The sequence below is a fragment of the Bombus pascuorum genome, chromosome 1, assembly GCF_905332965.1.
Source record: "Bombus pascuorum chromosome 1, iyBomPasc1.1, whole genome shotgun sequence".
Classification (NCBI taxonomy): Eukaryota; Metazoa; Arthropoda; class Insecta; order Hymenoptera; family Apidae; genus Bombus; species Bombus pascuorum.
In genome coordinates, this window is record NC_083488.1 from 26,423,009 (window position 1) to 26,450,591 (window position 27,583).

Consider the following 27,583-nt stretch of genomic DNA (forward strand, 5'->3'; position numbering starts at 1 on the left):
TTCGTGGCCGGGCTTTTCCACCCGGGGAACAGCGCGTTATTTTGCCAGGAAGGCCCACCGGCCATCCAGCACCCTGATAGATTCTTTGCCTCGGAATTGTGAAAAATCTCAGTCTTCGACAACGTTCATAGATTCCGTGGCGATGCTCGTGGGACGAGAATCGTTGCTGGATTCTTGATTCACGCGATTCCTCTTCGCGATTCTATTTGTACATTTATAGTGGCTTTTAGGGTTTGTTCTACTGAATTTCTTTTTAACTCGATGGTATCACGATTCGTTGATAACGAAGTTTCTGTTATCGAGTTTGTCACTTGTTGGCTGAATTTTCGAGATGATCGATTTTACAACTTAATCGATTACAGAAATATTTTTATAAGATGAAAGAAACCGAAAATTTTATACTCGTGAAATGTACAACGTTTTATTGTCGAAAAAATTGTATTCAATTTTGTAAGCGATTTTAGAAGGGTTGAAAATATAAAGCTTTCAGAATTAGAACCAGGAATATTCATTCGTACAAAGTAACGTCAGACAACAATTAGTCAGAGTGAATTATTCTACCATTACTGCTTCTTACCATGAAATTATACTTTATCTTCCGTATATAACTCACTTCTCGTTTCTCTCGATTGCCAGCAGTGTATATCATTGTCTGTCAAGCTTGAAAGACATTAACTGCCTCGTCGCGACAGATCGTAATATCAATTTGCAATAATTCTATCAAATTTGGACAAAGTTTGTTTCTTACTTACCTCTATTATCATCGTCATTGACATTTCTTCGCACTTTTAGCGTTTCAAAAATGTTACGTTTTTTCCACGTTTAGTTATACGCGAGAGATCCCTTAGGACAGAAAATGAAATGGCTATTTCGCGTCCCTATACCCCAACCTATCGTTGGTACGCCCTTTGACGGAACAACATCCAAAGATAAAGAATAATTTGTTTAAGCGGAATCACAGGAACGACGCAAACGGAGTTCGACTGACTACAAACGGCGGGCTCCCCGTCGGTCTTCTGGTTCCGAGAAACGCGTGAGCACGCGTCAGAGGCTATACGTTTGGTATCGACATCGCGGAATCCATAATCATAGATCACAGAGAGAGCGAAGCACACACGTAGAAGACGGTAGGCAGTGCGGCGATACGCTGCAACCAAGATATTTTCGGGCGACTTTATTGGCCGATGTTTATTATCTATTCCGCCGCCTCTAATCCTTTTGATATTCCCCATCGGCGGATAAACAAATTGCACGATCACCGCGCGGCGTGCTGCGAAACCTTCTCCCGGGGTCAGCTTCTCGAAAGCGGTAATATTAATAATTCCCTTTGCACCGCCGCGGCTCTATCGACTACAATATTATCCGACTAAACGGACCCGTCTTCCATACCGCTGCAACCAATATACACACCAGCCTTTCAACCACGTCACAAAGACGACTTTGTTTCGTTTTCATCTGGCGCGACGTCGCTTCTCACCGATTGTGCTCGCGTCTGGAGAACAGACCGCGTTTGCCAATCTTTCGGATGGATTAGATATGGTTACGTACAAACAGTACGATCGACTGACTATGTTCTTACTTGTCTGTTCATCGTTTTGTACGTGTCGACTCCTTCCTTTTTCTTGGCAAAGAATTTCCTTAGCGAATAGAAAATTTGCTAAATTCACGAACTCGAGATTTATTAGGAGTTTTAACATTTTTGTAATTCGTTATGAAAGATATATGTAATAAGAAATTGATATTCTTGAACGACTTGTTCTATACAAAAATTCTTGTATGTAGATATACCGAAGTAAAATACGTAAGCATGTTTCATAAATTAATTGGTTTTCTAAAGTTGTATTCTGTAGACTGTGTACTGTACGCTGTCACGTTCTACGTGTGTAAGTACAATTTCTTTTTATTTAGTTATACATATAAATGGCACGAAAACATAGTAGATTGTAATATCAAACTTGCGATGCTGATTTACGGGTCAAGTGCACTAACTGTATATAAATATTATGACTATGAGTTGTTGATATCGATACACACGTGTCATGTTTCTCTGTCATGAAAAAGAAAATGTTATAAATATGCGGTGAAATTGTAACTATGTATTTGTGTGAAATGCTAACAATAAAATTGTTTGTCTCGGAAAACATACTGGATGCTTGTTTTGACTTGAGAGAATTCTCTTTATGAATAATACTTCCTTATTGCAATTATTATACATACATCAACATCAATGCTGACATCGATATATATTTTTCACAGTGGACGCAAAACAGTTTCAGCAGGATAGAGGAAATCTTTCTTCGATTTATTCTAAACGAAAGCTGAACCCCCTGACTGGTGACGCGGGAACTAAATGAGGCGGCATAGCATGAAATAATATTTATGCTTCCGGAAACGTACGGCGCCTGTACGGCACGAAGCTCATAACTCATCGGCAGAATGTATCAATGAACCGTAGAATTCCTTTAAAAAGCGTGCCATTCGTCTTGTTGTAAAATTGTATTTAAAAATTGAATCAATCAGATCAAACACATACGTTCTACTTAAAAATTTCACTTGCAGTAATATTATACGTAATCGATAATCATTTTATTTTGACTTAATATTTAGTTCTTTTATTATTAATACCTACTAATATATATTGATCAAAGGTTACTACTAATGTTCCAACGCTTTCGCGAGCAACTGTACGTTATATCGGCGCTTGTAAATGTATCATCGAACGCATCGTAAGATTTGTGTGCGGGTATTCAGGAATTAAACGTCAAAGTAGATAGATCAACTTAACAACTACCGTTGCTCGAATCCTAATTCCACCCCAAAAATCTCTCCTCTGGGACACTCGCTGCTCTCGTTAGGACGCTTTAACCCGCGTATCTCAGGAGTACGCGATCGTAGCATGGCACGGACCACACGGTAAGGCGAATAGAGTTATCGTGTGTTCAGTACTGTTGAGCGTGTACGGCAAACACCGCGGCTGACGTTAACAGCGCCGGGAATACTTTATAAGCGCGCCGGTTTCATCGCCTTAAACCGCGCACTCCGTTTTATTCGCTGTCCAACGCCGCGTTCTCTTATCTTTTACGATTCTCTGTCCACGCGTTCCACCTCGTCCATGCGAGCTGACACGAATACCGTGGTCGACAGCGAGCGTGTTCAAGCGGCGTTCGCACTCTCGAAATCGGCGTCGCGCACGGAACGATGTTTGTCAGCGCGTGCTCGGCCGCTCGTAAACATCCTACCAAACGTTCGTCGTGGTAATCGAACTCGTGTAATGGAACAATGGATAACGAGTTGTCGACGCGAGTTTATGCAATCGAAATTATGATTCTGTTTGACTTTCGATCAGGAAGCGATTTGTCAACGATGTGATTTTGGTGGGCGGTGAAAGAGATTTAGAAGTCGTAAATTCAGTACAGAATCACTGAGAACAAAATAGTACATTATAATCTTGTAATCTTTCAAATTTATATAAACACGTGAGCATCGACCATGTCGATCATATGTATTCCAATGAGCACAATGGTCTATTAACTTTACCACAATAACTATGTAACCATGTAACTTTTTAATAGTGGTTTGATCATAACCATATAACTGTCTAATTGTGCTTTGACGAGATTTACTTACCCACGATTCAAATAGTTTATTAAGCAGGAGAATGTAAATAATTAAAATTTCAAGAGTTCGCTTGAATTTTCCGGTAGAGTAGTATACCGTTGAAGGTTTTTACGCGAATAAACTTTCTGTCCGGATTAGGGGTAATGGGGTTACTTATACGAAATTGTGACGTTATGATAAAATATTGAATATTCCATACACATACGCTGCTCGGAATAATTATCATGAAATACTCATCCATTTTGTTACTCTCATCCTTCTTAATTATATGCTCGCTTTATTTATACTTTTAAATTAACACATAGATACGATATATTATAATAATTCGATATTTTATCGTTAATAATCTCCATTTGATTTCCCTTTGCCTCATAGATATAAAACAAATTCGCTAAAAGCATGCGTTCATTCGCCAAACCGCAAGGAAATTCCAAGTAGAATCAGACAAGACGCGTCAGCCTACACGTTCACAGCGACGCGCATTATACATATTTCTGTTGGACGTTCTACACGCTGTGCGTATAGCATTCTTCTTTTATTTTATCGGGCCACGTCTCTGAATCGCGTAGCTTCCATACTCGATGGTCCAGAGACTGCGAGTTGCATTAACGGCATTAAAGATCGTACGATGATGGCGCATGGTTGACAGCGGATATCGAGGAGAATATTCCTCTTAGCGGCTGAAAGCTAGAGACGCGCGTCGGTCGAAATAAGCCGCGACGATGACCCGACTGTCAGTAGGATTATTGTCTTTGGCTTCTTATCTCTGACGGGGAGCTCTTTCTGCGAGGATCGTCGTACGTGAAACGACGGACGTGGCTCCCTTGGGACTGGGGGACGTCGGGACGCGACTAAACCAACCCCGTCACCTTTCGAGCAACTGAGCAGTCCTATCGTTGCTACCTCCTTTTCGTCACAACTTTTCTTCCTTTCTTCGCTGTCGTCACCACTCTTTCTCTCCCTCAGTCTTTTCCGTCTTCTCTCTTTTCTTTCTCTGGTTATCCTCTTCCGTCGATCCCTTTTTTCGCTTCTTTCTCTACTCTGCTGCCTTCTTCCCTCCGACAGCGATCCATCTCAGACGCGTATTACCAGCGACTCTTTTTCCGCGCCCAACCCCTTTTCAACGGATAGCCGCGAACACAGTTTGCGTTTTTTTTCGTCTTTGTCCTATCGTCGCTGCTGCCGTCAACGTTTCGCCTCTTCTCGAGAGGATTCTCCTTCTCTTCGACGCGGTTTCTTCCACCCGTCAACCACTACACCGTTGCTCTGCCATCTTCGACACCTCGATTGGTTTATGGGAACGTGGCGACGTGCTCCGTTGTCGTTACGACGGACGTATCGCCGAGGAGCGCATTCCTCGTGAGAGTGTCGACGCTGTTGTGACGCTCGATTCGAAAAAATATTTACTCGAGAGGAGAACGATGGCTCTGAGAGAAAGCGAGGACGTGTGTATATGTAGTTCTCTTCTCATTGGTTTCTTTTTGTTGGGAAACTGTCGAGTTATCTGTGGGCGATGATTCGTCAAAGAGGTATTCGCAAATTTGCTCGCTTTGCGAGAGTTATATACACTGAATATGAATTGTTCGCGTATAATTTGGCATCAGTCAGAATTATTATGCTATAGTTTTAGACAGCGCTGTTTCAGGTGATATACTCTCCGGTCGAAAATAATCTTTCAAATCTAAAATAATCATCCAAGGCCAAAGAGGAATATACCTAGCGATACTATTTGGCTACTCCGCTGCTTCGTTTGTTGTCTTTCACGTTCATTTGTTTTAAGAGTTTGAAGCGCAAGCTCGTAGAAATACAACTTTTACAAAAGGCGTAACAGTATTGCAAAAGCTGGCATCTGTTGTTGTTTAAAATTATAAAACTGACTCGGATAAATTAATTCTGTCATATTCGTACTTCTTTCATTTTATACTTGTATCAAACAACAGCCCAAAATCTTTCGTGTTACATTATGACGAACAATCTAAATTAATGATATAACGTAATCTCTAAGCGTAACGCAATGCGAACAGCTTAATTTAGATAATACTATTCACTCTGTTCTTTTCCTTTTGTTTTCCATTTACCTACTACCCTACTAATTGTAAATACTTCAGTCACGTTTGAATAGCATCTGAAAACAGCTGTCCACGCAGCGAAATCGCTACGGATTGGGTCACTTGTGACGTCGTTTACAGCCGGGAAACCAAGGGGCATTAGCGTTCTAACACCACCGTTAACGAAGACAAAGTAGAGGAAGCCTCTTAAGCCCCGAAGCTTAGCTCGAACAGTACTGTTTTAGATGCTACAGCATCCCATCCGACGTTCATCGTCCAACTCGAACAAGTCGATTGTTCCACTCGCGCGTATCACGTATGTATATGCCTCTTTAAATAACAACCAAGACATTGTCGAGAGATTAATCAGTCGACCAGTGATGGTACAATCGTCTTCTCTGTGCTACCTACTATAGTCGATTGCAAACGAATCACGTGAGAAGCGGAACCGAACTTGTTTTCCAATAACTGACAATGTTGCTATAAACTATAAGGTATCGAAAGTATTTTAAAAATGAAAAAGTAACGAACGTATCATCGTACCAACATTTTTGTATTAATAGTTTCTATTCCCATCTCTGTTCTATTCAATGGTCGACCAATGACGTTCTTCCTCGCACGACACTGGCACTGTACCCGAATACTACGCATACGTCCTCCTAGATCGTAAATTCGAATTCTTAAAACCTTAGAAGTACGTAACCAAGCGACAGATCTGACTTCGAATAAATTCTCCACGAAGATTCGATCGTGTAACGTTACCACCATTGGGTTCGTCGCGCGACCTTACAAATCGTCATCCAACGACACCCAACATCTGGTAATTCGCTCACAATTAAAACAACGCTGGAAGATGTCGTTTCCTCTCGTCTCCGCCGCCTAGAAAGTGATTAATTCCTAACAAGGCGAGCTTTGCTCTCGCCACTTGAGCGACCACCGCGGCACACGGGGTTGAGAGGTAGCGCGAGATCGGAGAAGGAGGAACGAGTGGAGAACGACGGAGTAAAAAAGGAAAGGTAGTGAAAGAGAAAAAAGACAGAAAGAGAGACGGTAGAAAACACTACAATGCGGAGCGCCCACCTAGCTACTACCACCACTACCCCACAACCTCCTTCCCCCTAGTTCGAGCTCCTTGCCAAGGGGAGAGGTACAATAAACAGCCCCTTGGGTTCCGCCGACTTTAATTAATTTTATATGTGTTGCGGCCACGCGGCCGCGAGAATGAAGTCACAGGGCACCACCGAGCTGTGTTCCTCCTCTTTATTCTCTGGCTCTGCCCCCTCGAACTCCCAGCAGCCCTCGATATATAGTCGCGTCTCCGTTTCCACGGTCTTTCTTTCTCTCATGGTAATTCTCCGTCGGTTGTTCCAGCCGAGCCTCGTGTTTCTCGCGCAGAGAAACAGAGAGAACTCCGGGGATCGCCACTCGAGAAGGAGAATAATACCCAGGATGCACGTGCCACGGTGGACTCTCTTCCTCTCCCCTTGGTAAACCGCGATTGTAATTCATCGTTCCGCGACGTTCGCGCTTTTCTTTGTACGCCAGCCACTTTTTTTTACCATCGACAACTCAGGGGAGAATCGTTCGCGGCCGACCTTTCTGGCTTTTCTATCGTTCGTTCCTTCGAGTCGTGGTATTGTGGCAGATTTCCTCTGTTTGCATAGAAAAATGGCAAGAGAGAAGATACGTATATCGAATGGCTGTTTGAACGAGCACGTTTCGTGGACGCTGGGAAATTATGCGTACGCGAGGAGCCAACATCCGGCTGGAATGCGACATTGCTTCGAGGGAATGCTCGAGCTTGGATGCTTCTTCGACTGATTGAGCCGCGCGATCGGTTAATCGGCTGTGGAGAAGCGCGCTCGCTTCTTCCTGTGCTCAATTCTATCGCGCTGCGCGATCTTAATTGATACGCTAAGCGTTCCCTGGATTTTTCTCGCTTCTTTTATTTAATGGGCTCTACGTTCGTCGAGTCAGCCTGTATGGGCGATTGTTTCTTTATGTCGAAGTTGTGTCTTCGAGGAGGATGAAATTGCGATGATGGTCGAGAGATGCGGAGATCGAGCCTCGTAAAGGTGATCGTGGAAGTGCGTTAGATGAACAGGTCTTCGATTTAGTGAAAGATAGTTCTATGTAGTTCGTCTTAGAATTCATTCTATGCGGCCTTAAACGTTTGTATCGAAATTATTTTCTTTGGCAAAGCCATTGCTAATATTTTTGCCGTGTTAATTTAACTAGGCGTATCTGGTCAAAAGATGGCTTCAAGAAAAATGACTTTTAGTATTTAACAACCAGGCATCGATTTCACAAACGTTCGAAATATAAACCATTATATCTTCGGTTTCAATGTAGATACAGTTTTCTTATTTAATGTACGTATAGATAAGCTATTTTCGTGCTATATTGTAGCAACGACTTGATCTAAGCGAATATCGCAGATACGTTCTTCTGTTGACTTAACATTGCAGATTTATCGTTAAACGATTTAATTTTCATTCATACCTGGAAAATATTTCCGTGTTATTATCATATAGATTACACGTAACATGAATGTAAATGATAAACATAATTCTTCCAGAGAACCGAGTATTGACGTTTTTATGGATATTGATCGTCTGAAATTATATTGCTTCTACAAGAAAAGTTTCCCTTGAAGATACGATTATATCGAATGTATTAAATATAGCTGGTATGGTGTTCACGGACCTATAGCTTAATTATGATTGATTCTATTAGAACGTGTTGTAAAGATACAATGCATACTTGAGAATGCATACTTGACACGTGTTTCAGCATTCTTAGTTGTCATACATCACCGTTTAGTCAGTAAATCGCTACTAGTATCGCTAGTAGCCATGAAATGACAACTGTGAATGAATAACGAATAACCTACTCGGGATGAGAAGAATATTAATAAATGATAAGGACATTCCAATAATTGAGTAAGACTTGAATTTCACATCTGAAAGAATTTACTGTAACTAGTGAATGTAGAACAAATGAATAAATGAATTACAAATGAGTCGTAACTATTATGAATGATATGCGTTCGTTTGTACCATAAAGTTACAGGATATTTCATAAATATCTTTAACAGAATATTTCTAGCGTTGTTAATATAGCAATTTCCGCAATACCGAAAAACATCCGCTGTTCCTTCGTCGCACGAAAGTTATACAAATTTTTAAAAATCCTAGGTCATCGTGTAACTAATAAAACTTTAACTGTTTCACTTTTTCTCACAATCTTTTTCACGAGAATTTTGCAAGGAAAAAATCATCATTATCCTGTATTGGAATTCTGAATCAAGAAATATATATTTTCAGAGCAGAGAAAGACGAACCAACAGCACTCCGCCAATTTATTTCCAACACCGTGAAAACGTCACGTGCGTTCAGACGATCCGACAACAAATCGTTCCAACATGCCGAGTCGCTTCAGAAATTCGAAGGAGATCGACCCTCCGGTTCGTTAACGATTTCATCCACATTGTGTGTCCACGGGTGGAACAGTTGTCGCGTCGCCGCGTGCCATGTATCGTAAGCTGATATGAGTCGCGTTCCGGCGCGGTGCATCTGTACAGAAATATGCAATATTTATTTCGGCGCACGCGCCTCCACTCGCGCGTCCCGCCGGCGAAACGTGAGAACCGAAATAAAGATTCGGACGACACGCGGGAACCGGGGTAAACCAGAAATACGCGTGAATTGAAACTCGCATCCTGGCAACGCAACGGCGGGAACACCGGCCAGCGGCGTGCTCGTTTTGGAATAGCGCTTGTTAATTGCCCCTCGAGCCGCTCGAATTACACTTCAATTATCTAAACAGACCGATTGACCTTTTGCACCCGTTGCTCCGCGTAACCAACATTCTCTAACCACGTTCTCCTCGTTTCAATCTCGATGGGGTTGTGATTTCTGAAAGCATGCTGACTTTCATTCTGCTTGATCAATTCCACCTTCCCACGGTTTCTTAGCTTCGTTGCACGACCAACGTTCAATTCTCAAGATACAAGTGACTTTGAAGCACTTCCATCGCGAGAAGATGACACGGATAATAATAAATTTTAAGATAAATTTTTAATACGGCGGCGGCGTAAGTGCAATAGTCTTGGGATTTCTACTTAGTTCAGTTGATTAAACGTTTCTTCGGGAAAAGTCCGGAAAAGAGAAAAAGATAGGAAAGTGGGTCGATTTTCACTCGGGAAGAAAGATCATTCCATCGTCATAAAATAGAATTTTTATTGTAGAAAAAGTTGTAGATAACAAGAGAAACTATCTAGTGGTTAGTTGATATCAGGTTAATTACTGGGTATCTACGATGAAAATTACAAGCAGATATAAACGAAAAAATAGTCGAAGAATGTTCCTACTACGTAGGTGTACTACTCGTACTCGCTAATTGTCTCGCATTGACAAGTTTGCTAATAAAACGAATGAATCTTACAAATTCCGATCTAACTGAACTGATCTATTCATCTAGAAATTACAAAACTGTAAAATCCTAATATTATTATTTACTAAATCGCATATTAATCCGTCGAGTGTCCAACTAACTGCTTAATTATTATCGCTTCTCTATCCTGCCGTCCATTAGCATTTCTCCGTTTGGCTGGTCGATTCATAATCAAAGCGGCGCTCGTGGTGTACACGCGAACTGCCATCCCATACGAGCATCCCGCAAGGCGGCAGGTAATTTTAGCGTTTCGCTACATTCAAAACTGCTGCCGGAACGAAACTAGAGTTCTCGAACCTGGTCACCGGCTGCCGGCGACGTTAATCCCTGCGTTAATAAACACGCGTCTATTAAACGGAGAGTTTCGAGGGCGTAATAAAGCCGCGGCCTTAAAACGATTAGCGGGGGCGGTGGTGGCAGTCGCCGACCAGGTTGTTCCCCCGACGACGACGGCAGTAGAAGAACGAAGCCGACGAAAAATTTGCACGGCGACGAGTAAGGGGCGAAGAAGGAAGATTTGGACGCGGGCCGAGGAAAAATCTGACGGGACCGGGGGCCGCGCGCGCGCCTCTCTCCACTCTTCTGGTGTACGTTCGGCTAAAATATTGAAGGAGGAACGTAAATAAAAGAAAAACACAGGCCCCGGCGATGGCACACAGGAATGTAGCAGCTGCGGGGCTCATTCACATCCGCGCACACTGGAATTCTTACTACCGCGCCGCGCGCTCTCGCGGTTTCCCCCGGGGTCGCCGTCAGAGTTACAAGTATAACCGCACTCAATGCCCGCCCAGTACCTACTTCCATTTCATTCTGGAACGTTTGCAAACCGCGTATACAGTTATACAGACTGTTTCCGAACCGGTGGTATAACGCGAGAAGAGATCAATCTATGCGAAACATTGGAGGAAATTTAGCGAGAACTTGCGGAGAATCGTATCTTAAGATTCTAGATAAGAATAGTCGGAAGGATTCTTGTTGATCGATTAATTTTCAATTCGATTTACACGAGATTTGTGAGCTGTCGTATACTCTGTGTTAAGAGTTTTGTTTGATATTATTTGTACGAATTTGAATTTGATCTACAGGAGAGATTGGAACTTTAGATGTTAGATGGGGATTTATAAAGAAAGGTGTATTATACGGATGTTTTTCTTAAGTATCAAGAAATAGAATAATATGTTTATGTTCATTCGGAATTGCATTCGGCAATATCACTTCCCTTGTCATTTTCGTCGATATTCTTCGATACTTGTCATTCGTTTGAGTTGCATGAAACGTGAATTTCAGTTTCTCTTCCAATCAATAACACCGTGAGGCCGGAAATATTTTCTTATCGGTTGAGATAAGCTCGAGCTGGTTTAGCAGCTAAGTGATATTTAACGAACAACGTTAACGACCCGCGTTGTCTGTAACAACCTCTCATAAATATTGCAATTATCACTTCCTAAATAAGCCCCGCCTTATCGATTCCACGGCCGATTACTTTAATCGCATCCGCGTTAACCTTGCAACCAGCCGCGATATATTATTCCGCTGGTAACGTATGAAATGTCTGCATTCGGATCTTGTAAAGCCGAGGCGCACGAATAAAGGTATCCGTACTATGCGTCGACCGGTGATTTTTCCTTCGAACAAACCGATAAATTCAACTTGGATTTCTCTGTATACACTGAAACAACCGGCATTAATTAACAAACAGGATTCGATCTTTTTCCGTGAACAACTGGCTAGCTACGTGGTTCACGGTTCGCGTTACAAATCATAAGGACATCGAATATGAAATTTTCATAATTAATTACATATCGGTTCTCATTTTCGTTCGTTTCGTTTCACAAGAAATTTACGAGGTAAGATCGGTTTCCACGATTATCGAAACGAAAAGATAATATTTCTGTGATTCGTGTGGCTTGACAACTATGCGTGGGTGTTGGCCATGTTGGAAATTTAGGTTTAGAAAGTCGGCTTAGAAATCTCATGTAAATATAGAGCTCCAGTTGTTTCCAGTTTTTTTAACGAAGCTATCGAAATTGAGACGAAAACATTTTCAATATTCTATTAAATTTTATGAACTAACACCTTGCGCGAATACTTGATATCCAAAGATATCCCAAATGTCCAACACACGCATAGATTGTAACGCGTATTTTCTCGCTATAGGAAGCAAGTAAACTGAAAATTGCACCGTTATACGAAACAACGATAAGAAAATTTCTATCTATTGAAAATTTCGAGAACGAGCTTGGCTATCAATATGGGTGAATTAGGTCTGTAAATATTCATGTGTACAGGCGAGGTTCTTAAGGACGAACAGTGGGTGACGAGTGAGAGTCTAAAGAGAGAGTTTAGATAGGGAATTTCAAGCTAGAGTCTAAAGAGAGCATTAGCAAATGGACGAGCATCAGAAACATCATCTATTCGTATCCGTTTTATTATTAGCGCATCTATCATATACGCTATGCTACATGTAATATTCTAAATCCTTTCAACTTCATCATACTTAGGTAGGTACGATCTTTCCTCGCAAAACATTGTGCCATATACAAAGAACGATCACTTGCAAAAAATAAGCACCAAGAATACGAGTCGTAAAATGGAAAGATTCTAGAGGAGTTAACGTTGGGGCAAAGCAAGACTTCCTTTCAGTTCCCTTAACTATATCTTTCATCCTTTTCAAGACATATTTAGACCTTCGATAAGATAGCATGAAAAGACACAAGAACTGAAAGTAATATAATACAAATGGAATATGGGAACCAGTTTAATTCGAAATTTCTGAGAGTTACGAATCAACCCCCTATTCTTCTCTACGTTAAAAGAGTAAGCGATAAAATCACTAACATACAAATTATAAGACTCTTTAATAAAAGGGAAGAACGCTTTTACTAACTCAAACTTGCCGACGCGTTATCTCGATCCGGCCGGTTGTTTCAGCTCTGTACTACATATACTCGAAACCGATATCTCATAAAGCTCGTTTTGTTACACAACAAAGATGATCCAAATGCTCGTTCCACCAATGCTTACCATCGTTCTTGGTAGCCTGTCGGAGTATACGGCGTGTACGTTACATCAGCCACGCTTGAATATCCCTTTGGAGAAGTGGTATCTGGCCGTGGTAGGTCATAATGCAATCAGAATATCCCCCGTGGTAAGGAGAAGAAGAAGATTAGAGGGCACCACTCACGGCATGCTATTTACTTTGAACTATTCTCGGCACCGCGGCCGAAACACACATTATCCGTCGCCGCCGCCACGACGACGGTGTACTTGCGGCTCGCAGCCGCATCATCCAAGGAAACCGACTGATATCCTCGATAAACGATGCCCAGGCACGAAAATATCCGCCGTGCAACACTCGAATTGGTGAAAAGAGACGGGGAACAACTATCGGCGTTCGTCTTAATCGAAAGAGTTGCGTGTCGCGCGAACAGGGAGACTCCCATCGAATTTGGCAATTTAACTTCAAGGTCGATTTACTGAGCGAAAGTGAAGGAATTCGAAGGCAGATCGAGGGGAAAATGTTATCATTTTTTAAAAGCAAAAGGAGACCTTCGAGTGGAGCAGTGGTACATTTGAAAATACGAGGATATTAATTTTTGAAATTGAGGTTTGGATGGTTAGATGAACGAAGAACGATGAATGTGTATCCAGTATTATAAGTTTAAGTTACAGTGGCCAGGATACGAATCTGCAGACTTGAAAATTGAAAAGTTGCTAATAAGATGCATAGAATGTTAAATTTAGATAATGCTTGTGAAGATACCAAGTTTAGGACTCGAAGTTTCAAAGATTAGCTATACGAAGAGTGGCGAATGTACGGTATGGTAAGTTTCGGGAGTTTCAGTTTTAAAGATATATTTCGTGGATCGACCAGCAGTCACAAGGCCCGAGACACTCGACACCACTCTTCTCTAACAAGAGTAGAAAATTTTCGAGCCCACAGCTGTACCGGGAATCGCATACGGAGCTTACTGATGGATCAGAGAGCGGTGGAGGCAAAAAAAAAAAAACAACGAAAAAATACGAGCGACGAAGAGGAAGAAAAAGCTGAATGAACGCGACCGAGAATACAATGGAGCACTGTTGTGCTCGGGACTCTCGGCGGTGAAACAATGCTGGCTGCCGGATTCAGTTAACAATCCGTGTAGCGAGCATGGGGACGCCGCACTAGATAAGACCGTCGAGACGCCGCGGAGGCTCGCACTCCAACGTTCGCGGATCCCTTCGAGAACCTTTTCTTTTCAATCGGATGGAAAGAAAAAAGGAAGAACGGTGGTTCGTTCGCCGAGAGAGAAAGAGGAATAATGGAAACGATGCGGTAATGGCGCAGCACGGAAACATTGTACCAATTTTTCACCAACTCTCTTCGTACTATTCTTTTGCATCGAGCGGATACGACGATCATGAGAGATCATCTTTTCTCTTTTTGCTTCGACCTTCTTTGGGAAATAAAAAAAAAAATGCGTGTAGAGAGAGCAAGAAGACGAAGAAGAAGAAGAAGAATAAAAGGAGAGAGAACGTGGCGCGTGAAAAATTCTATAATTGGTGACGAGGTTGGGTTCTTCGACGATCCTCCTTCTTCTCTTTTTATCTTGTGGTTTCTACCCGGTGTCGTTGGTTAATAGTTTGTTTATCGCTCGTCACGATGGTCGATGATTAAGTCTAGCGGAACAGACGAAATACTTTCCGGAGAAAATTATAAAATCCTTGGGCGCCGCGTTCGTGGACCGCGCTCGTTTGAAAGAGAGCGAGAACGAGAGAGACGCGGTTATCGTGCGTGAATAATACTCGTAATTGGAAGCACGTGTAATTTAGCCTAAAGGCCGTGTTATTATTTTTGACGCGTGTTCGAATGCTAACGATCTAAGGAGTACTTGGAAGAATGTGCAGTCGTCGAAATTAACAGACTCCCAAGGCTTAATACATATCAAGAAATTCATTACCAGCAGTACGCGATCTTGATCAAAGATCGTCTGATCGTCGACTTGTTTCACACGCCGAATTTTACCACACGATCGAATCTAGTTATACATGATTTATATTTTGAGGCGCGATTTACTCTTCTGTGTAATCCAAACCGATGTTTTTAATTATTGTAAACCTCGTGCACATGGTGTACTACGGTTGTGTAAGCGAGGTCGGTGTAAGCGATGTAAAGAACGTCAGCTGATACATTGATAATATTTCCATCGTAAAATACTATTTCTTGTAGCTCGAAAAATAAGGCTCAGACGATATTCTCGTACATGAACCTGTTTCATTATTTTGAAGCCTAAAATCAACCCTATGAATATCCCCATATTTGTTACACGTTTGCTGTGTTACATCATAAGGAATGATACTTTATATAAGTAAAAAAAAAATAATAAAAAAAGAAACTTTCTTCAGGGGAATAAAGGGTGTCTCCAAGAACACCCTTGACAGGGACAACAAAAAATTATTATCGGATGATCCCGCAGTTGGTTAAGAGAAAGAGAGTAAGAAAGAAAGACGCGAGAGAGTACAATGGTGAACGGTCGCCTTTGAGTTGAGGCCTGGCTGCACATAGGAATGTAATTAAAATACCGCGCGCGGCAAGACTATGCCTCTCATCGACGCGAACAATGGGCCACAATGTTAATGAGGAAAATAATTATATGAGAGTTCATTTTCTTCCTCCAGAAAATCGGATGCGGAGATTGAAGGAGGTGCTGGTGCCCCCGCCGCCAACGAAGGAAGAGTACCAAGTAGAAAGGGGTCCGTAATGCGAGCGCCAAGTGGTCCAGACGTCGTCGTGCATGCACTACTGGCGACGCCTTCACCCTTAATACAAGCGAAATCTCGTCCTCCTACGTGTTAAGACGTCCGTTCGACATAAGTGTTTTGTAATTAACGTTGTACGCACGATACTGCAACGCCAGAACCGTTCCTCTACCTTCGTGTTACGATTAGGAACACTCCGTACAGTATATGCGCGTATCAAAGGGAAACGAGAAATTCCATCGACCACTCGGAAATACAGGGTGCGCCGTTAGAATTCGGACAGAATTCAATTTGTAGTTCCCACCATATTAGAATTCAGATGTTTGTGCTGATTGACTCTGAAGTTAGTTAAATATGTCAATAAGTCTTCTATAACCTCAAAATGACAGAACTCGTTAAGCAAAACCCGGAATACGATAGAAGAGCGGCGATTATAGAAAGTCTTCGCGCCGGGAGAACGCCGGTCGAAATTATAAAATTCTTTAGCTACCCAAGATCGACGGTATACGACATTGCTAAGAGATACGCAGCCTCAGAGTGGTTCGAGAAGGGTTCTCCTTCTCCGGCGAGAAAAGTTCAGGTTAGGGAAAAATCAACAAGGACGCCAGAAATTATTCAAAGGGCCCAAGACATGATTTTGGAAGATCCGGGAACTTCTGACAGGTCCTGAAGACAGTAATAAAGCCGTGGATGGAAATTACGGCTTCTGGAAGGCCGTATTTATTTCAACAAGATGGCGCACCTGCTCACACAAGTCATCTTGTTCAAAATTGGCTCTCTGACAATGTGGACATGTTTTGGTCGAAAGATTTCTGGCCTCCTAACAGTCCCGACCTAAACCCATTGGACTATTACGTGTGGGGCGTTATCGAGAGACAAACTAATAAATGCAGGCACCCCAACGTCAACTCCCTACGAGCTGCTATCGAGTCAGAATTCGCGACAATTAAACGCGACCAGTTGAAGTCAGCGTGCTCGCGCTTTAGAGCAAGAATAGAGCAGGTCATAGAGGCAGAGGGTGGTTACATAGAATAAAAGTTCTCAGCAAGGACCCTTTAAATGAGATATAACAACATTTTCATGTGTTTTTGTGTATTGACTTAAATAAACAACTTTCTGCACAAAACTTCTTTTGTCCGGATTCTAACGGCGCACCCTGTATATCGTTTTGCAGGTTACTCGATAGATCGAAGAAAATCGTTGCGCGATGGTTAACAGGAATTTATCGATTGGAATGGTAAATTGGAAGTTGATTCGTGTCGTCTATTTGAGTTGTTCGCGGACTCTGTGCGAGTTGCGTGTGTTATACTTACGTTAACGAGCTCGAAGAATATGTTCTATGTTCGTGCAAGTTTTATGCAAACTTGGCACTGAATCGTAGATTGAAGTCAACCTCAAGTATTTCTCAGATACGCCACGAATTATGATAGAATTCTTAGGACTTTGTAGAGTTAAGTTTCCGTCCTCAAAATGTTTGTAAAATAATTCAACAGAGACTTTGATTTCCAAAATAAATCTTAAATTATCCATATTTCTAAGAAAATCTATTTAAATTCATACTAAGTCAGAGCATCGGAAGTTCACCATGTCCAAAAATTATCGTATCAAGAGATACCAATTCCTCGAAGCTTCTCGTAAAATCTCCAAGAAACTCTACTTTTCTTACAGATACTCGAGATATTACACACTCACGTTGCACACATCTTGGATTATTACCATTCAGGAGGAAAAATGACCACGGGAGAGACTAATGAAATGAATGTACGTGACCGAACATCGGTTGCAACGTCGGCGTTTGCGTGAGTCGAAAGCCCAAAGCGCCCTCGAACTAAACGGAAACGTCGACGCGACACGCGTGCAAGAAGCCTTCCACGAGCACCGTTGCTCGGAACTAGCGTATCCAGGACAGAGAATGAACGAGTTACGAGCCGCAAAAGTAATTCGATCGAGCCTTTTGAATAGAAAACGATGACGAGAATTCGAACGTTCAACGAGTCGGCCGAAATCTGTTGGCCAATATATATTATACATATCGGTTTCAATATCGCGGCCGATATATTGGGTTTCGTAATGTTCGAAATTGACTCGGTGCATTTTACAAGTGATACCCGGCCGGCTTACGCTGGATCAATACGAACAGCGTTTTCCAAGCAGCAACTGTGTATTTCGCGAGGAGGTCCCAGCCGCGTATCGTTTCGATTAAAATACACCGGATACTACTCTGATATTCAATCATCTACAAACTGTTTGCTTGTAGGCATATGTACCAGTGTTATTTAATGGAGTGAGCTATTCATAGGCGAATCGTGGAATGGGACAGAACGTCCGTACGAGCACCCTCTTTCGATTTACATAAATGGCGAACAAGGACCTCGATGGTCGAGGGTGCGGAGGATGCTGGAATTTTTGGCACCCCTGTTTCTTCATTCAGGAATACGGTAGAATGTTTGGTGTGAGGATTGTTTAATCCTTCCACGCGGTACGTACATACACACCGGCTCATAGAGTTAATGAAATTTCAAAATGTTTCGCATATACATATAACACTTTCGTAAAAGGAGTTCACAAGTGTTGTATAATAATACTTCCAAAGATTATGAATAAAAGGGTTAAACGTTATCAGTGTTATATTTAGAATCTTGGACGGCTGTATAAAATGATGTTATTGGCATTGCTTGAATATGATTAATGTACGTAAGAAATGATGTGTAAACGATATGTGATCATAGCTAAGAAATATGTATTGTAAGAGTGATTAAACTCGTCATCCGGCTTGCCTAGATTTTAAAATTAATAATTTCTTTATCGAGGAATTTTGTTGTTTTAACGTATCGTTACATCGTATTTACATTTTCAAAGACCAAGACTAGCGCAACTAAAACTAATGCCAAATGGAATTTTTGATTAAAAGACGACTCGGTTAACAGGTTAAAATGTGTTTATACAGAAAGTTTACGTATCAATAGCTTCAACTTAAAACTTGAAATATTAAAACAAAGATATGAATGATCGAAACTAATGCAGACTCGAACGATCCAATAAATCCTCATCTTGGAAAGCTAAAAAGAAGCTTAAACGAATTTAAAAAATTCAACCACCACCGTTGATTCGAAGGGTTTATCGCGTAGGTGGCAAACCGAGACTAGCCAAGGACAGCGGTGCGGGGTTTCGGTACCGGGCGAGGAATCCGCCAAAGGCGGGACGAAGCGAGAGGCAAACAGAAACGTTGAAACGCAGACGGATAAAACGGGGGGCAGGGGTGAAAACATGGATGAGAATCGTGGAGAACGCGGTACAGGGATAACGAAACGAAGAGTCGGTCGAAACAGAGAAACAGCCACGGAGAGTATGGGGTGAAAAAAAGGAACGAGAGAGATAGTGACAGAGACTCGGGATATAGGAAGCAAAGGGGTAGAGGGACGCAATTTGAGCGAGTGGCATCAGTCGGCGGGTTTAATGAGGTTAGCTGCAATTACATGCATTAGTACGACATGACGAGGGCAGCGGACCCGACCTCGGTCCTCTGCAAGAGATATTCGATGTATGAGCCTGGCAAAAGGGTGGCCAGAGGGTGGAACGCGAGCAGGAGGACGAGTGGAGAGAGCCGTGACGAGAGAACGAGATACGGTGTAAAGGAGATACAAAGAGAGGACAGGATGCTAGCTGGTGGGTAGGATCGAAGAGGGGAAAAAGAGATACGCAGAGTGAGTAGCAGACAAGAAAAGAGAGAAAAAAGGAGAGCACGAGATGCGGAAGAAACGGTGTAGCTTGGCTAAAATGCGTTAACGCGTTAGCCGTTCACGCTGGTACACTGTGCCTGCGCGCTCATTCGCACGACACAGAGCGAAGCGGAGCCGAGCCGAGCGGTTTGCTCGTCTCCCGCGGCAGGTAACGCGCAAACTCACGCATCGTTGCCTCGCGATCAAACGACAAACACCGTCGGCTTGCCGCTCCACTGCGATAATTCTTTGATCGCTCGAAAAGATACACTCCGACGAGCCAACCCTCTCTGCCGGATTGCACCCTCTCCGCGCGCGCGCGCGCGTGCGTCTCCAACAGCCACCGCACCGTACCCTATCCGTCGAGAAAAACCCGGTGAATCGGATAAGCGAGGTGGTCGCGTAAGTTGATGTTCCGCGCGGGCAAAAAGTAACAAGAAGGGAGGATGATACACAGATAGAGAAAAAAAGACAGGCGCGCGCGTTCATTTAGCCCCCGTTTAGGCGGCATGCCTCTTGCGACGACTACAGGATACGAAATCGTGCGTTCGTACACGCTTCGCTGACCACCGGAGAGTCGCGACCGTCACTTTGTTCGATCAACGAATGCTTGTTACACGGATGTTCCTGATTTGTGGCGTTTGAAGTACGTGAATTACAGAAGGCTGCTATATTTTAAAATCACGACGAGGAATAGAATAAATCGCATTGGCTTTGAATCGATTACCATTTCTTTCATCGTTGTATGAATTTATTGTACGGATATCGACTTTGTGGTTTTACAGTATTTCCCACAATTAATTGTAAATTCTCAGGCCGTTACATCACAAATATTGTACACATCGTGTTTCCACTGCACGTCAAACAATCCTTCTCACAACGCATTCTCGTCAAAGAACCACACTAGCTCCATTTACTGAAACGTAAAACAAAGCAAATATGAAGATAGCGCACCGTGATAGGCAACAGTGCACACCGACAGAAGTATCGATGATAAAGGACGGCTGGACGAATCACCATATCGGTGAAGAACAAAAACGCGCCACCCCCGGAGGCGGTTTTGTTCGATATTACCAGGACAGTGGCGAGCTGTCGTAGTTGGTGGAACGGGAGGGGGTGGTCGGGTGTATTTTTGCGCGGCTGACCAACGCGTTTCGCGGGTATTGTCGGTCGATACGGATTTCACGAGCGGCGGCATTCTGCAGAGAGAAGCAAAACGCACGGATACGTTTGATACAATATATAAGCGGTCGGATTGGGCGGGGACGGGGATCACAAAGTAGCATTCTATTGACAGAGAGCTCGACGCTCTCCGGTCCGCCGGTGATTATACTTGGTGATCATATCGCTCGTATATTGACAAGAGAGAGAATGGGAGGAAGGGAAACAGAGAAAGAGAGGGACAGAGAATCATCCCCATTCCCGGACGCTTCCGTTACCCCTGTCTTCCTTTCTCTGCGCGTCTACGCGTTCCCTGTCCCTGTCTTGCGCGTCTCGGTCTCGCAACTTGCCATCCTTGTCCGATCATCCCCCACGGGTGTATGCGCCGCTGCAACTTCCCTCACGCTCCCGTCGGCCGGGAGTGGTGGCCGTTCCCGTGGACGCTTCTCGTGCACCGGTGCACACAGACCGCCCACCGGCGACCCACAATACGCCGCTAATTCCCATAAAGCGCCGGCCGATACGCAAATGGACAAACGTATGGACATACGCACAAGCGCCCCTGGCCTCTCTCGCTCACCGGCCAAACACCGCACGCCATACACTCCCCCTCTTGTTCCACGTTTCTAACCCGGCATTCGCAGCTCGCATATCGCGGACCAGGCTTTCTCTCTCTCTCTCCCTCTCTCTCTCTCTCTATTTTGCGTTTGTTCTCGGTCTCTTTCTCGCTTTTGAGTCCCCCGCCTTTGTAGATTACGCTAGCGTGTAATAACGGCACGGTCGCGCAGAAATGCGCCGTGATATCCGACGGTGGCCAGCTTTTTTGTTTAAATCAAAATACGAATTTGTGCTCGAGTTTTGTTTTAAGATGGCAAAACGTAGGTTTTCTAATAGCATTGAAAAGTTGACTTTTTAGCGAAACGTTTAACGTCTATCGACGACGATATAAGATATCGAAGTAACGAATACGTTGCATATTACGCAACACAATTGACAAAATGCTGATCGCGTTGCACGTGGCTAGTTTCGAAATTTTAATTAATACTATAGATTGTGGAAGATTTCAGATAAACATTTCTGAATTTCATCCCACTGACGTCTTTGAACGTTCTCAATGCTTAATCTTTTGAATTGAAATAACGAATAGAAATTGTACCTACGTATATAGATAGAAGACGCAAATTAGATTTTGACGATTTCATCCGTCGTTGTATTTGAAGTACGAAAACACTTTGTTTGGGAGCGGTTTCTACCAATTTTACGGTAAAATTAAGCAATCTAAATATTTGCGCTAGGTCAAAAATAAATTACAGCGCACAAGCATGAAAATAACAAACGGTGATATTAAAGTGGCTTGAAGTATTACGAAACTGTTCGAGATATAATACTTACACTAACGTCAAGCACCGAATCAGACAGATCTTCCTCTATCATTCCACTTCATTAAAAGCAATATCAAAATGTAGAAACGCACTTTACCTATGAAGTTACAAACATAAATATGTATAGCGATATGCGAAATTAAAGCAGTGGTTCGTGATAAAATACAAATTTCTCAATGATATCTAATATCCAGGCTCGTTTCGATGTTTTTAACGACATGGAGCAGTTTACTTCATAGAATTCAACTTTAATCGCTGACGGTGTAACATGTGCAACACAGACGTTTGGATAGCAAGCAGAAACTTCACGCTCACCTGTCACAGTTTCCTGGAGAGTCATCAAATATCGGTACCTATATGACGAAGGTCGTACGTGTCCGAACAGGTAAGAAGGTAGGTCGCGAAACCGGCGAATGAGAATCGATGAATGAACTTGCATCGCGTGTCGCAGGTTTTTTGCCAGGTATCAAGAATGCGTTCTAAACGTCATCGACCGAATTCTTGCGCTCTGCAGAATCGAATATTCTCCTAGTCAACGTGGCGAATTTTCGAGAACTACAGCGAACATATATAATGTATATACATTTTTTGAATTAACTTGGTTAAGATTTTCATCAGTAAGATTCTAATAGCAAGTATCTTTCAGAGAAGTAGTATATTGGAATGTTTTGCTGCGGTAATATTATGGATTTTCTATGGTACATCTGATAACATAGATACATCATAAATCATCTAACAATACGTCCGTAATATTTGCATTATTTATCGTTAATGTATTCACAACTGATTAAGCACGATTATATGATCAATAAACCTATCCTTTAGAACATCAGTAGATGTCCAAGATAAATCTCAATTAATCATTGCAATTCTCTACTTTACAATATCTTTTATCTCTTAGCTTCCATCGTCACTTATTCAAGGAATGTCTCTTATCTGATCATCGATGCTCGCACGATCTTTCCAAATTTCAGGACCAACTTCCCCCAAGTTACAAAATACTTTCATCGAAAACTCTTGCAACAGTGTCAACGTACTACTCCTATTATTTCGGAATCGCATGATCCACCTACCCTCCGTTTCTCCGGGTCACACCCTCTTCGTATCTTCTGCTCTATCATGAAAACTTAACGCGCACCATCGACTGTCATCGGCCGATCTCACCGCATCTTTGTCGTGTCCGATATAGACAATCGTAGGAAAGGGTGGCGCGTTACTTGGCGAGCGAATGGACGGGGGCTGTAAATAAAAGAGGAGCGATGGTCGGGAGCGGCGCGTCGGCCGGTGCATCTCGTCCGTACGCTCGAGCCACTGGGCGTGACAATATGCTCCTGCACAGGTGTACGAGCAAAGGTATAGGTAGGTTCGCCGAGGCGCCTCAGGGAAGAGGAACGAAGAGAGCTCTCGCCGCCCACGCGATCGCTTTGCTCGTTCCTCGAATGAGACAGAATATAAGAACGAGCGAGACGGGGTTTTCGTGGGAGGAAGAGAAAGGAGCAAAGAGACGACGGCGGAGTAGAGGAAAAGGAAAGAAAAGGAGTGGAACGGAAGGAAAGGAAAGAAGGAGCGTGGAAAGGAGCCGTAGAGGATATAGGGGGAGAGAGTAGCGTATGCACGTTGAGAGAGGAGGAAGGAAAAGGTCGAAGGTGTAGCCTTCGAAGGTGGTGTGTGCTTTCGAGAACGAGTACGTGGCTGCACACCTGTGCCAATGCAGCATGGCACAGAGTCGCATAACAGGTGGAAAGGTGAAAGAAAGAAAGAGAAACAGGCGAAAAGAGAGCGGGAGAGAGCAAGAGAGGGGAACAGAGGAGAGGGAGATCCCCACTCGACCCCGAGTCTGCCAACTCGAACATTACTATACGCCCTCCGGGACCCGAGAGGAGGAGAACGTTCAGACTACCGCCTTCCTCCTACGTTCTCTCTCTTCTATCCATCTCTCTCTCTCCCTCTCTCCCTCTCTTTCTCTCTTTTATCCTTGTCTTTCTTCAACGCTTTGTCCGTCTCTGTCCCGTTTCCGTGCTACCCGGCTCCGACCTCCTTCTTTCCTTCACGGTCGCACTTCCGTTTTAACGTCGGCTAACTCTCGAGGCGGCTGCCGCTGCCGCGCAAACGCCGCCGACAAACGCGTTTTCACTTGGTGCCGATGAAATGGCCGACGAGAAAACGTTCTCCACCCTTGCAAGAGCGGCGACACACGCTGCGGAGAGATTGCAAAGTGCCGACCCGCCCCGGCTCGTAACGCGGTTTCTGGAGAAGCGCTCGCGACGAGGATCCTCGATGTTTCCTGTCTCATCGAGTTTCTTCTTCGCGGAGTTATTAAGGAACGAGTAGCTCGTCTGCGAGAAAAATTTTCTATGCTGTTTGTAATAGTTTGTTTCAGGGCATAAGGCGATTTAGCCTAGAGAAGAATTTTGTATGCTTATCGTCTGCGATAGTTCGATTTGAAATATGTATTTGTATTTACCGCGTTATCGTAGAAATGGTTTTGCTCGTTTTATCGATTTTGAAGAATCGTTAAAAAAGATCTCACCATTTGCCGATGAAAACATTTTGAAAAGCAAAGGTGTATATTAATTGATAATAAATGCGCTACAATAATCTGTCAATTTCAGAAAATTCCACGACCACGTGCATGAACGAATTTCTAATTCTTGCTTCGTAACATGTTCGCATCTTATACATATAAATTATGCTGCAACTCTCAAGATTATTGACTCTAACGTAAGATTACTGATGCATCGACTATCAGATAAGACACGCAAAAGGAAAAAGTGGAAATTAGTTAGATAAGACCGATCTACGTCATGAAGTATAATTAACATAATCAATGACTAATATACAAGCCTCGCATCTCTTCTCTACCTTCCATCTCTTCGACCCATCCATAACCTGCAATTGAAAATCTATCAAACCCGATGCGATAGTTGCTACCAATCGACTAAAACCGACATGCTCGCAGCTACCAGATGATCCCACGGCGTTGGGACGCACACGAGGCCGACCATGCATCCAGGTATAGCGGACCACGCCAGCACAAGCGTGTTTGCTTAAAACGCGTTCGCAGAATCTCGCTGCGGGATGAATTTAGCGGGACAGCGGGGCGGACCGGGGCGACGGGGTTGCGCGTGTGCAGCACGTAAATGACTGGCATAATAACGGTAATACATCGGGTATTATCTGCACGCGTTCGCATTTTTGCGAACAGACAGGTTTCTCGGCGATTCCCGCGAGCGAGCGAGCCGTTCTTCGCTTCCACGCGATGACCCGCAGTTTTTCAGGTCGCGTGGAGTATCCAGTCATCGCGATGCCGCTGATACGATCGTTCATGTCTATGAGACGTCGCCTCGCCTCGAGGAATCAAAAGAGAGAATCCAACATTGTTCGCGTGTTTCGTGTCCTGTAAAGGATTTCTTTTAACAAATATGGAAATTAGAGAGGTAAGAGATGTGCCGTGGTTCGTGCAGAGGATTCGAGAGGAATGCGATGAACTCGCGCGTGACGCGCTGCACGAGAGAGACGCGTGCCATCGAGGAGAACGCCGTGTCCGCTTCCACGCATTGCCACGGATAATGAGTTTCTCTGGTGCACGATGCTGTGCCGTGCGTAATGGGCTTCGATTCGTTTCAATGCTACGCAGAGTTGAGAGAGACATATGTCTTAATATTTTTGCGTTTGTTCGTGTATTTTCACAGTTTACATTTCGATCGTGGCACCAGAATTTATAATATTTTTAAACGATGACTATGATAAGCTAGCTTAAAATTGAGTTTGATATACGAAGAATAATAAATAAAACGATACTTGTAGATACTGTAGATAAATATCTTAGAATTTTTTTACATTTCGAAGGTTGTGAGTGTCCCTCGTAAAGAATCGATGTGTTCATCGATAACATTAAACGCGTTAAAGAGTCTACTGCGGAGTGATGCATCTAGAATGTTCCTCTTACGTCCAATATTTAAAGAAGCTCTTTTTAGTGTGGCTGCATGCTCATTTTACTTTACGCAAAGGTATTAAAGAGAAATGAAAATTATCTAGGTCTATTTACGTAATGTAGTATATCCTTTTTTACATGGAATAAATGTAATATCGTCCAGTGTACACAAGGAAAATTTCATTCAAGTTGCTCGAATAAGATGATACATTTATGCGAGCGATTCCTCAAAATATTGGAAACACGATGGAAGAAATGTTTCTTCAAATATCGCGAATTAACATAAATTTACATTTAGGAATTTATCTGTCTACGTTGATTTCCTATTTTTTCCATATTTACCATATTTATCAAGACAAATAATAAATAATAAATGTTCGTTTAACGTACTTACGTTATTCATTAAGGTACAGAATCAGATCGCCTTCGCTTTTTTTTTTCTCGCGGGTTCTAGTCCGCTAGTAGCGGTTTAAATTTGCACCCACGGTTTTGCAACTGTCTGCATAATTGCTGATTAGTCTAGATTGTTGCACGCGAAACAGCATTGAAGACACTACGGCCGATCTTTATCGTTTGTTCTTTCGTTAGCGGATCCCTGAAACGTATCACCCCCTCCGCGTCGCCCGAGATTAACGATCCCGTTTAGCGAAACAGTAAGCGGGGATAATTAAATTTAATTGTGTATACGATCGCTGCAAGATTTAATTGGAGCAGTTGTAACGCAACGATATTTGTTTAACCTCACAGCTGGCTAGTATCGAGTCAGTAATTTTTTCATACAGAACCGAGTTAAATTAGACAAGGTGCAATTATCCTCCTTAATACTTTTTCGTAATCGCGTCAATAATCTTCTTGCATAAAAATTGTCTTCTTCAAATTCAAATGTTTCATAGCAACTACGAATTGGACAGTCGACAAGTTTTCACTTACGATTATACGTGAGATTTAATCATGAAATAAAATATGGTTATTTGAGTCAAGCTAAGTAATTTTCCTGTAATTCGTCAAATTCGGTTACGAGCAATTTTCAAGTCATCTACGCTCGAAAATAAACTACATATTTGACTTACCTAGCGAGATAACTCAAATAACCCTACCTTATTACGTACATCTCTTCCTTTATTCGAGCTGCAGATCTAATCTAACAAATCTCGTATCTTCGGCTTTCGTCGATAACAGTGTTCCAGAGTTGCGTTAATTAAATCCCCGTTAGGGCATAGTTATACGTCGAATCGCTAAGTGAAACATAAGTTAGAAGCGAGATCGATCAGCGGATTAACGTATCCCACGAGACTGAGATAAATGTCACGGTGTAACACAGACAAGTTGGATCACGAAACGGCTTAATAGTACAAGACAAATTATCGGCTATTGATAGTCGCTTTCCGATCTCGGCAAATTCGTGCCCGCTAATATATAAATTTAGAACCTCGTCCCTCTTCTACGGTTGATCGATAAATCTCGCGAGTCATACGCGAGCATCGTTAGCTCGTCACGTCGCGTGTACGTTCGAATTTTGTATCG

General features: G+C 42.9%; 1 protein-coding gene across 6 annotated transcripts in view; it reads right to left on the reverse strand.

Moving 5' to 3' along the window:
* The window catches only part of LOC132908789 (transcription factor SOX-6), a 326,253-nt gene that overhangs the window by 14,886 nt on the left and 283,784 nt on the right, over positions 1-27,583 (reverse strand). The gene's annotated exons all lie outside the window — the stretch shown is intronic.